At 43.8% G+C, this 11,513-nt stretch overlaps 1 long non-coding RNA gene across 1 annotated transcript; it reads right to left on the reverse strand.

Annotated features, from left to right (window-relative positions):
• Positions 1 to 376: 376 nt before the first annotated feature.
• On the reverse strand, positions 377 to 11,232 carry LOC130290851 (uncharacterized). The gene is made up of 2 exons (XR_008847718.1): positions 9,899 to 11,232; positions 377 to 669 (listed from the first exon to the last, which is right to left on the reverse strand). It is a non-coding gene; the product is annotated as an uncharacterized LOC130290851 (long non-coding RNA).
• Between the last annotated feature and the right edge of the window lie 281 nt (positions 11,233 to 11,513).

The following is an 11,513-nucleotide window of genomic DNA, read 5'->3' on the forward strand; positions in this document are numbered from 1 at the left end:
GTATATAGGAGGCAGTATTAAAGTAGTTATATTCTTGTATATAGGAGGCAGTATTATAGTAGTTATATTCTTGTATATAGGAGCAGTATTATAGTAGTTATATTCTTGTATATAGGAGCAGTATTATAGTAGTTATATTCTTGTATATAGGAGGCAGTATTATAATAGTTATATTCTTGTATATAGGAGGCAGTATTATAGTAGTTATATTCTTTTACATAGGGGACAGTATTATAGTAGTTATATTCCTGTATATAGGGGGCAGCATTATAGTAGTTATATTCTTATACTTAGGAGACAGTACAGACTGTATTGTGAGCACTTGTCACTTTACACACTTTTACACACATAATAAATAGACGACTCTGTTCCGGGACATAGGTCACAGATCTTTATTCGGTTACACAGCAGCGGGCCTTCTCACCTCCTCCCCACCTCTGTACACAGGGGCTGTAGAGCGGAGGATCATTTTCTGCTGTGTCGGGGATATAAACCTCTGGAAACCTACATCTCTTCCTGCTTCCTGGCTTGGGGAAGGGGGGTATTATTGTGGAGCTAGGTCATTGGGTGGTGACGTGGAGGCACTCGGGCCGTCTTCTGTCATGTCAGAAGTTAGCGGGATGAAACCGGCAGGTGGTTGGGACTTCACTGCGGTGTTCTTCTTGCGCCCTAAAGTAAAAGAAGGAAACAAGGACCAAATTTTTATAATTCACAAATAACAAACAAGTATATTTGATAAAACAACCACCAGGAACCTCTACACCAAATACATACCCCTACACCAGTGGTCTTAAACTGTAGCCCTCCAGATGTTCCAAAACTTCAACTCCCAAGTTTGAGACCACTGCCCTACACTAAGCACATTAAATCCATATAATAACCATCATACACCCGTCCACTGTCCACCATATACCCATATAATAACCATCATACACCCGTCCACTGTCCACCATATACCCATATAATAACCATCATACACCCGTCCACTGTCCACCATATAATAACCATCATACACCCGTCCACTGTCCACCATATACCCATATAATAACCATCATACACCCGTCCACTGTCCACCATATAATAACCATCATACACCCGTCCACTGTCCACCATATACCCATATAATAACCATCATACACCCGTCCACTGTCCACCATATACCCATATAATAACCATCATACACCCGTCCACTGTCCACCATATAATAACCATCATACACCCGTCCACTGTCCACCATATAATAACCATCATACACCCCCCCCACTGTCCACCATATACCCATATAATAACCATCATACACCCCCCCTCCACTGTCCACCATATAATAATCATCATACACCCGTCCACTGTCCACCATATACCCATATAATAACCATCTTACACCCGTCCACTGTCCACCATATACCCATATAATAACCATCATACACCTGTCCACCATATACCCATATAATAACCATCATACACCCGTCCACCATATACCCATATAATAACCATCATACACCCGTCCACTGTCCACCATATACCCATATAATAACCATCATACACCCGTCCACTGTCCACCATATAATAACCATCATACACCCCCCACTGTCCACCATATACCCATATAATAACCATCATACACCCCCCCCCCACTGTCCACCATATACCCATATAATAACCATCATACACCCGTCCACTGTCCACCATATAATAACCATCTTACACCCGTCCACTGTCCACCATATACCCATATAATAACCATCATACACCCGTCCACTGTCCACCATATAATAATCATCATACACCCCCCCCACTGTCCACCATATAATAACCATCATACACCCGTCCACTGTCCACCATATAATTACCATCATACACCCGTCCACTGTCCACCATATAATAACCATCATACACCCGTCCACTGTCCACCATATACCCATATAATAACCATCATACACCCGTCCACTGTCCACCATATACCCATATAATAACCATCATACACCCGTCCACTGTCCACCATATAATAATCATCATACACCCCCCCACTGTCCACCATATAATAACCATCATACACCCCCCACTGTCCACCATATACCCATATAATAACCATCATACACCCGTCCACTGTCCACCATATACCCATACAATAACCATCATACACCCGTCCACTGTCCACCATATAATAACCATCATACACCCCCCCCCACTGTCCACCATATACCCATATAAACAACCATCATACACCCGTCCATTGTCCACCATATAATAACCATCATACACCCCCCCCCCACTGTCCACCATATACCCATATAATAACCATCATACACCCGTCCACCATATACCCATATAATAACCATCATACACCCCCCCCCCCCACTGTCCACCATATACCCATATAACAACCATCATACACCCATCCACTGTCCACCATATAATAACCATCATACACCCCCCACTGTCCACCATATACCCATATAATAACCATCATACACCCCCCCCCACTGTCCACCATATACTCATACAATAACCATCATACACCCGTTCACTGTCCCCCATATAATAACCATCATACACCCGTCCACTGTCCACCATATAATAACCACCATACACCCATATAATAACCATTATACACCCGTCCACTGTCCACCATATACCCATACAATAACCATCATACACCCGTCCACCATATACCCATACAATAACCATCATACACCCGTCCACTGTCCACCATATAATAACCATCATACACCCGTCCACTGTCCACCATATAATAACCATCATACACCCGTCCACTGTCCACCATATAATAACCATCATACACCCGTCCACTGTCCACCATATACCCATATAATAACCATCATACACCCCCCCCACTGTCCACCATATACCCATATAATAACCATCATACACCCCCCCCACTGTCCACCATATACCCATATAATAACCATCATACAACCCGTCCACTGTCCACCATATAATAACCATCATACACCCGTCCACCATATACCCATATAATAACCATCATACCAGAGATAGGTAAATAAAAGCAAAAATCCCTTCAGGAACACAGTACCAAATAAAATATAAATTGGTAGATAACATGTATAGATACTGGATTAAAGGAATATCGTATAGACCAGAGATGAAGCTGAAGCGGCACTCCGGATTAGAATAAAAAAGCTGTCGTTTATTCACCCATCATGTGACTGGTGCTTGAGAAAGGTCTCATTGTGGAGACCAAAACGTAGCACCAGTCCCTTGATGGGTGAATAAACGACAGCTTTTTTTATTCTAATCCGGAGTGCCGCTTCTTCTTCGTATTGGGATGTGAAGTTTATGGGACATTGAGTCTTGTCCCCAGTTGGACCCAGAGTCCTGGACACAGTGCCGGTTCCTTCCCTACGTTGTTATATATAGACCAGAGAGATATCATTGCCAGATCCATCCAGAGCCCATAGTGACCTTCTACTTATGTCTGTGAATTATGGCAGAATAGACATGGAGAAGTGCTGGGTGGGTCTACTCCAGGGGGCACATGTTGGGCACCTGTGTTCCTATACAGAGCAGACCCAATACTGTGGATTTATAAAGAATCTCTTGCTGCATTATCCTGAAGCTGCGGAGGAGCGGTGCCATGTGAGCCGGGCACAGATGAATGGCTCCCTGCTTCCAGAGATCACAAAATGTTTTTCTACTTTAGCCAAGGAACGGCGGAGCCATCTGGGCAGTGCATAGTATGAGACTGGCATCGGGTGGCGCGGGCTGAGTCACATGGTCCATTCATCCTCCTAGTGCTTACGTCTTATGGGTTACGATTCATTATGCAGATGGTTTAGGGCTCTCAGGGGCCCCTGCTTTCAGTTACTGCTAATTTAGGGCCTATTCACACTACAGAATTTTTGAGCTGAGAAATTCTATTTGGAAATTCCTGTGCAGCAGCCTCCCATTGTTCTCAATGGAATTCTGCTGAACCATGCACACTGCAGAATTCCCACTGTGGAAATACAAATTCTGGAATCTGCTTTAAAGGGGTACTCCACAGGAAAACATTTTCTTTTAAATTAACTGGTGCCAGAAAGTTAAACAAATTTGTAAATTATTTCTATTAAAAAAATCTTGATCCTTCCAGTACTTATCAGCTTCTCTATACTACAAAGGAGGTTCTTTTCTTTTTGAATTTCTTTTCTGTCTGACCACAAGTGCTCTCTGCTGACACCTCTGTCCATGTCAGGAACTGTCCAGAGCAGGAGAGGTTTGCTATGGAGATTTGCTTCTACTCTGGACGGTTCCTAAAATGGACAGAGGTGTCAGCAGAGAGCACTGTGGTCAGACAGAAAGGAATTTAAAATAAAAATAAAAAATTCCTTTGTAGTATACAGCAGCTGATAAGTACTGGAAGGATTAAGATTTTTTCTTAATAGAAGTAATATACAAATCTGTTTAACTTTCCGGCACCAGTTGATTTAAGATTTTTTTTTTCCAGCTGAGTACCCCTTTAAGATTTAACATGTAAATTCTTTTAGCAGATCTTGCTCGGAAATGCTTTGCTGTTAGCGATGCTTGTCTGAGAGGTCCTAGCGCCGACTGATTTAAAGGGGTACTCCGGTGAAAACCTTTTTTCTTTTAAATCAACTGGTGGCAGAAAGTTAAACATGTTTGTAAATGACTTCTATTAAAAAAATTCTTAATCCTTCCTGTACTTATTAGCTGCTGAATACTACAGAGGAAAATTCTTTTCTTTTTGGAATGCTCTCTGATGACATCACAAGCACAGTTCTCTCTGCTGACGTTATTATAATAATAATAATAATAACGCTTTATTTATTGTTGTCCTTAGTGGGATTTGAACCCAAATCCCCTGCACTGCAAGGCAGCAGTGCTAACCACTGAGCCACCATGCTGCCCTTAGCAAATATCTGCTATGCACGGTTGCTAAAATGGACAGAGATGTCAGCAGAGAGCACTGTGCTCGTGATGTCATCAGTGTTCCAAAAAGAAAGGAATTTCCTCTGTAGTATTCAGCAGCTAATAAGTACTGGAAGGATTAAGATTTTTTAATAGAAGTAATTTACAAATATGTTTAACTTTTTCTGCCACCAGTTGATTTAAAAGAAAAAAGGTTTTCACCGGAGTACCCCTTTAAGCTGCATCTGCAGCGCATGGAATATCTTCCTGGAATTTCTCCAGGCGAACGTATATTCTGTATTGTTCCTTAGTCCCTTGTAGTTTACAGAATATTCTTCTAATTTCCTTTTGCGCTCCTGGTTATACAAAGCCGCCAATCTTAACAGGTAAAGCAGTAGTGTAAAACATGGAGGATCGGCAGCACTCTGAGCCATTGAGGCAGTGTTTCCCAACCAGGGTGCCTCCAGCTGTTGCAAAACTACAACTCCCAGCATGCCCGGACAGCCGGAGGCTGTCCGGGCATGCTGGGAGTTGTAGTTTTGAAACAGCTGGAGGCACCCTGGTTGGGAAACACTGCTCTGAGAAGACAGGTGGATGTCAGACTCCCATAGGCAATGCATCTGAGCTCATCACAGAAGTGAATATGGAAGACAATAACTGAGGGATAAGCTTCACCCAGATGAGGTGACATATACTTAGTAGAGATGAGCGAACTTACAGTAAATTCGATTCGTCACGAACTTCTCGGCTCAGCAGTTGATGACTTTTCCTGCATAAATTAGTTCAGCTTTCCGGTGCTCCGGTGGGCTGGAAAAGGTGGAAACAGTCCTAGGAGACTCTTTCCTCTGAATGTATCCACCTTTTCCAGTCCACCGGAGCACCGGAAAGCTGAACTAATTTATGCAGGATAAGTCATCAACTGCCGAGCTGAGAAGTCCGTGACGAATCGAATTTACTGTAAGTTCGCTCATCTCTAATACTTATAATCGGCTTTATGCCGGCAATTTACCTTCATATGGCTGACTGCTTTCTTTTCCGATCTCTCCTTACACATGAACACTGGCACGGCAGAGCACTCGTGTTTTTAAAGGGGTACTCCGTTTTTTTTGTTTGTTTTTTTAAACCAACTGGTGCCAGAAAGTTAAACTAATATGTAAATTACTTCTTTTAAAAAATCTTAAAGGGGTTATCCACCATAAGGTGATTTTAGTACGTACCTGGCAGACAGTAATGGACATGCTTAGGAAGGGTCTGCACTCGTCTTGGGGCTAAATGGCTATGTTGTGAGATTACCATAACACTGCGGCTAGCTGTTTGTGAACTGGTATTTCCTGTTTGACTTTTCTTTTTTGACTACAAATCCCACAATTCCATTTTCCTCCCTCCCACACATCAGCCACCCCACCCATTGAAACACAAATGAGCTGCATCCATGCAAAAGACCTGTGGTTTTCAATCAGGGTGCCTACAGCTGTTGCATTAGTTGCAGATTGATCTCACTCCCACCAAGCGATCCCTCCACGCATTGAAGCAGACAGGCTCCCTGTCATCAGCTGACTACTGAGTCAGGTCTCAGCCGCATTGCAACCTGGGAAAAATCTGAGACAACAGTCATTTTGTATGCTGTTAAAAATAAAAATTGGGGTGAAAAATAACAGAAGAATTGTGAGAAAACCGTCACACACAGGAACAGACACGATATTATGAACTGCACTAACTTTACAGCCCCTGTAGCACAGTCAAATAAAAAAAAAATCCTGGAATACCCCTTTAATCCTTCCAGTACTTATTAGCTGCTGTATACTACAGAGGAAATGATTTTCTTTTTTGGAACACAGAGCTCTCTGCTGACATCACGAGCACAGTGCTCTCTGCTGACATCTCTGTCCATTTTAGGAATTGTCCAGAGCAGCATATGTTTGCTATGGGGATTTTCTCCTATTCTGGACAATTCTTAAAATGGACAGAGATGTCAGCAGAGAGCACTGTGCTTGTGATGTCAGCAGAGAGCTCTGTGTTCCAAAAAGAAAATAATTTCCTCTGTAGTATTCAGCAGCTAATAAGTACTGGAAGGATTAAGATTTTTTTTTAATAGAAGTAATTTACAAATCTGGTTAACTTTCTGGCACCAGTTGATTTAAAAAAAAAAATAATAATAATAAAAAGGTTTTCCATTGGAGTACCCCTTTAATCATTTTATCTGGGTGACATCATGCTAAGCCCCCTCCATTCATGTCTATAGGAGGGGGCGAGACGGCTGTGGAGAGGGCGTTGCGTGAAGTCACGAATACAGAAAGCCCCGAGCTACCGTGTTCAGAACGCTGTGGTGCCGGCCCAGAGATTGCAGGGGCATCCAGTGGCTGGACCCCCCCCCCCCCCCCCCCCGCAATCTGATATCTTATCCTCAATCCTTTGAATAAGTAATGGAGGTGGTCGCAGCGTATATCAAAGTATAAAGTCAAACTGTTCGTCATGTACTTAAAGGAGATATCCAGTGGGGACTCAGTGATGAACAACTTATCCCCTATCCTAAGGATAGGGGATAAGTTGCAGATCGCGGGGGGGTCAGACCGCTGGGGCCCCCTGTGATCTGCTGTACGGAGCCCCGAGAGCCCGCGGGAAGGGGGCGTGTCGACCTCCGCACGAAGCGGCGGCCGACACGCCCCCTCAATACAACTCTATGGCAGAGCCGAAGCGCTGCCTTCGGCAATCTCCGGCTCTGCCATAGAGATGTATTGAGGGGGCGTGTCGGCCGCCGCCTCGTGCGGGGGTCGACACCCGCTATCTGGCCGGAGAGCCTCTGGGGCCCCGTACAGAGAGATCGCAGGGGGCCCCAGAGGTCGCCCCCCCCCCCCCGCGATCTCAAACTTATCCCCTATCCTTAGGATAGGGGATACGTTTTTCACCACTGGACTACCCCTTTAAGTTTAAAGACACTAATATATTCGTAAATATATAAATATTAGGGGAGGAGGTCACAGCAATCGGACATGAACAACACATACAGTATAACTATACAATCTGGCCCCTGAAGAAGCTTGCGAAACACGTGTTGGGGTTTCACCATGATGAGGAATCTAAGATGCATTGAGGTGGAGAGTATTTCTGCAATAACTTAGCCAATATTCTGGTATACATTATAGTAAAGCTAAAACATAAACTCTGCCCACTCCTCTCTCCTAATTTTTTAAAAGTGAGCACAGGCACAATAACAAAAGAAAGTAGTCGTAATATTTGCTCCAAAAGGAAAAAAAAATAATCCTCCCCTGTCTCCTGACATCTTACACAACACTTCGCTCTTGTGGCCGCCCCTGCTCACTACATTCTCCCTCACTTTACAGACAAAGCATGACGCAGCAGCTATATAGTGAGGGACGTGACGGGGCGCATCCATCATAACACTAAGAACAGCTTCAAGGCATCCTGGGAGATTCCGGGGCTGCACCCATAGGAACAAAGGGGCCTGTGTGATACCATCTTGGATGTAATATATACTGTATGTGGTGGACACGTCATGTGACCAACATCATGGGGGTCCCCACTATGAGGAACTTTTTGTTTTTTTTCAACTTTTATTCAAGGATCATAGACGTAGGACAACATCATGCACATATATATATATATATATATACAGTGGTCCCTCAAGTTACAATATTAATTGGTTCCAACACGACCATTGTATGTTGAAACCATGATATGTTGAGACCAGAACTCTATGGAAACCTGGTAATTGGTTCTGAAGACCCAAAATGTCATCCAAAAATAGGAAAAAGTGAGGATTAAAGAAAAATAAGTAAATAACTAATATAGATAAAGCAAATCCTTATATATAAAAGTAATAAAAGATCTGCTGGGAGCTGTAAATCACTGTCTATGTCAGTGTTTCCCAAAGAGGGTGCCTGCAGCTGTTGTAAAACTACAACTCCCAGCATGCCCGGACAGCCTTCGTGCAGGCACGTTGCCAGACGAAGGGTCCAGTTCAGACCAGAAACACATTGCTTTCTGTGCTAATAAACCACGTTTTAGACACTGAGACGGGTCTACAGAACTTTCTTTCCATCAGGACCAGCGCCATCAACGGCCCAATTTTGTCTTTTCATGTTACTACTCCCCCTCTCAGTGCTGAAATGCAGACTGCGCAGGATCATTGTGGTATCCTTTTATACCCTTCAGGTAGGAGCTTCAGCTGTTGCAAGGTGTGCAGGTAGGGAGAGGTCAAACAAAGGTGAATGTAACAAATGTTAATAATAAGGTATTAACGGATAATAACGGATAAACATTTATCCGTTTAATTAACGGACGGTAGAAATCTATTCATTCGTTATAATCGTTTTATTCATCCGTTATATAACGTCCGTTAAATCAGTATAGAATTGAATATGACGGATGTTTTATAACGGATTTATGAACCATAATGTTAAAGTAGCCTTAAAAGGGGGCTTGAGCCCCTCCTGCCTTTTTTTGTGTGCCTACCCCTTTAGGGGTACTCTGCTGCTCAGCGCTTGGAACAGCTCCCGGTTCCAAACGCTGAGCAGTGAAGTACCCCTTTAAGCCCCTGCCCTCCAAAATGTCCCTGTAGATATCTATAGATAGATAGATAGATAGAGAGAGAGAATGATATCTCTATCAATCATATATATATATATATATATATATATATATATATACATACACACACATACAGTATATTGTATATTCTACTTATATATTTTTTATATTTATTTTATAATTTTTTTTCTTTATATTATTCAATCATATAAACAATTGCCCAATGCATAGTCTATATGAGATAGTGAATTGTGACCCAAGTATGAATAAACCTTGGGGTGTTACCTAAATGAATCCAACCAACCCATATCAGATTCTATATAGAGAAGCAGATTCTATATATCCACCTCGTATGTAGTGACAGGAGGCACTTCAGAGTAGTAGCCCGTTCCACCACAGGCCCTTATGGTACGGTTTGCCCTATATGCGGTTACATACAATCACTCAACTGCAGGGACGTTACCTTGGCGCAGAGCACACGTTGGCTTCATGGACTCGTTGGCCACCACATTCTCCTCCGCTCCTCCCCCGTGTCTGGCTATTTTGCGAGCCACATAGCGGCAAGCTGAAGATGAGGAAGAAAAAATATGTTACAGAAGGGGAACATTCTACAGCAAGAAGAAGATATAAAATCTCTTTCTCCATCATATCCCACCCATAGACCACTGGGGGTCCTATCGGGTAACAGGAGACCTTGAATCTGATGGGGTCTCCTCAGGAATGGGCATAAGATGCCTCCTTTCCTGATCCCACCAAGGGGTGTAGATATATGGGGTGCAGAGGTAGCAGTCGCACTGGGGCCCTGGTGCCTAAGGGGGCCCCAAAGCACATCTGCCCCATAAGAGACTATTATTATAATGGTCACATGCGGCCCGGTTGCAGATTTTGCATCAGGCCCAGAAGCTGCAAGTTGACCCTCTGATCCCACCATACACATGCGTTCTGAATGATGGAGGAGGACGAGGAGGTGACTGTCAGGCATCTCTTGCAGCAGCCTCTCTCTCTTGTGTAACACTCCCCGGTTACACAAGTATTCTGCAGCACAGAAGGGAGGGGGAGGGAGCTGCCTGGAGCATGCTGGGAAACGTTGCTCCCTCCCCTCCTCTTGAAATGTATTTTGCATGACCCTTCTCTCCTCCGACAGTTCATGTAGGGAAAGAGAAGTATCAGACAAGTTGAATCCAAGTGCCCGATCCTTCCATTACAAGTCTATGGGACATTTGGCAATACCGTATACTGCTAGCTTTAACAGATTGTACCAGAGATCTTGCCAGCTGGCTCAAATGAGAGGTACCCTTTAAAGTGTCACTTAGAAAAACTTTTGACATGTTACAGGGATTTTTTTAAAAGTTTTGATTGGTCGGGGTCTCAGTGCTGAGACCCTCATGGATCAGGAGAATGAGCCGGGAGGAATGTGCAGCATTGTTGTTCATTCCCTGGCTCGTAGCTGACTTTGTCTCTCTACAACTCAGGAATTACACAGTAATGCCGCGCACTTCCCCGTCTCGTTCCCTTGATCATTCGGGGTCTCTGAGACCCCGACAGATTGTAAGTAACATATAGGTGACGGAAGGTGAAGTGCTAGCACTGTACTGTATGTGGATGGACTGCTTATACTGATGAGGACTGTAGGGCAAAGATAGACAGGTGGTGCGGCGATGTCGAGGGTGCGCTTACATGCAACAAATTAAGAGAAGAAAGAAAGGACAGTATGGCACTCACCTCACTTTTATTACTTCATGAGCATCAGGAACAGGGGATCGGGTAGGGAAGAAAAGACGAGAGCTCAGCAGAGCTCATGGTATGTCGGTCCCGTTTCGCGGGTTACCCGCTTGGTCACGCCCTAGGCACCCTGGTTGGGAAATACTGCTGTAAAATGACATTTTTGCAGGTTATGTATAGGGATTGGAATTAGTCAAGTCACAGTGAGAAATCTACTTCCTATCCAGTAGAAGGATGTTTAGACCTCCAACTAAGAACGGTCCTTTAGAGCGGTGTTTCCCAACCAGCGTGCCTCCAGCTGTTGCAAAACTACAACTCCCAGCATGCCGGGACAGGAAATTTGGGATGCAAAATAA

Source organism: Hyla sarda, chromosome 9, assembly GCF_029499605.1.
Source record: "Hyla sarda isolate aHylSar1 chromosome 9, aHylSar1.hap1, whole genome shotgun sequence".
NCBI lineage: Eukaryota > Metazoa > Chordata > Amphibia > Anura > Hylidae > Hyla > Hyla sarda.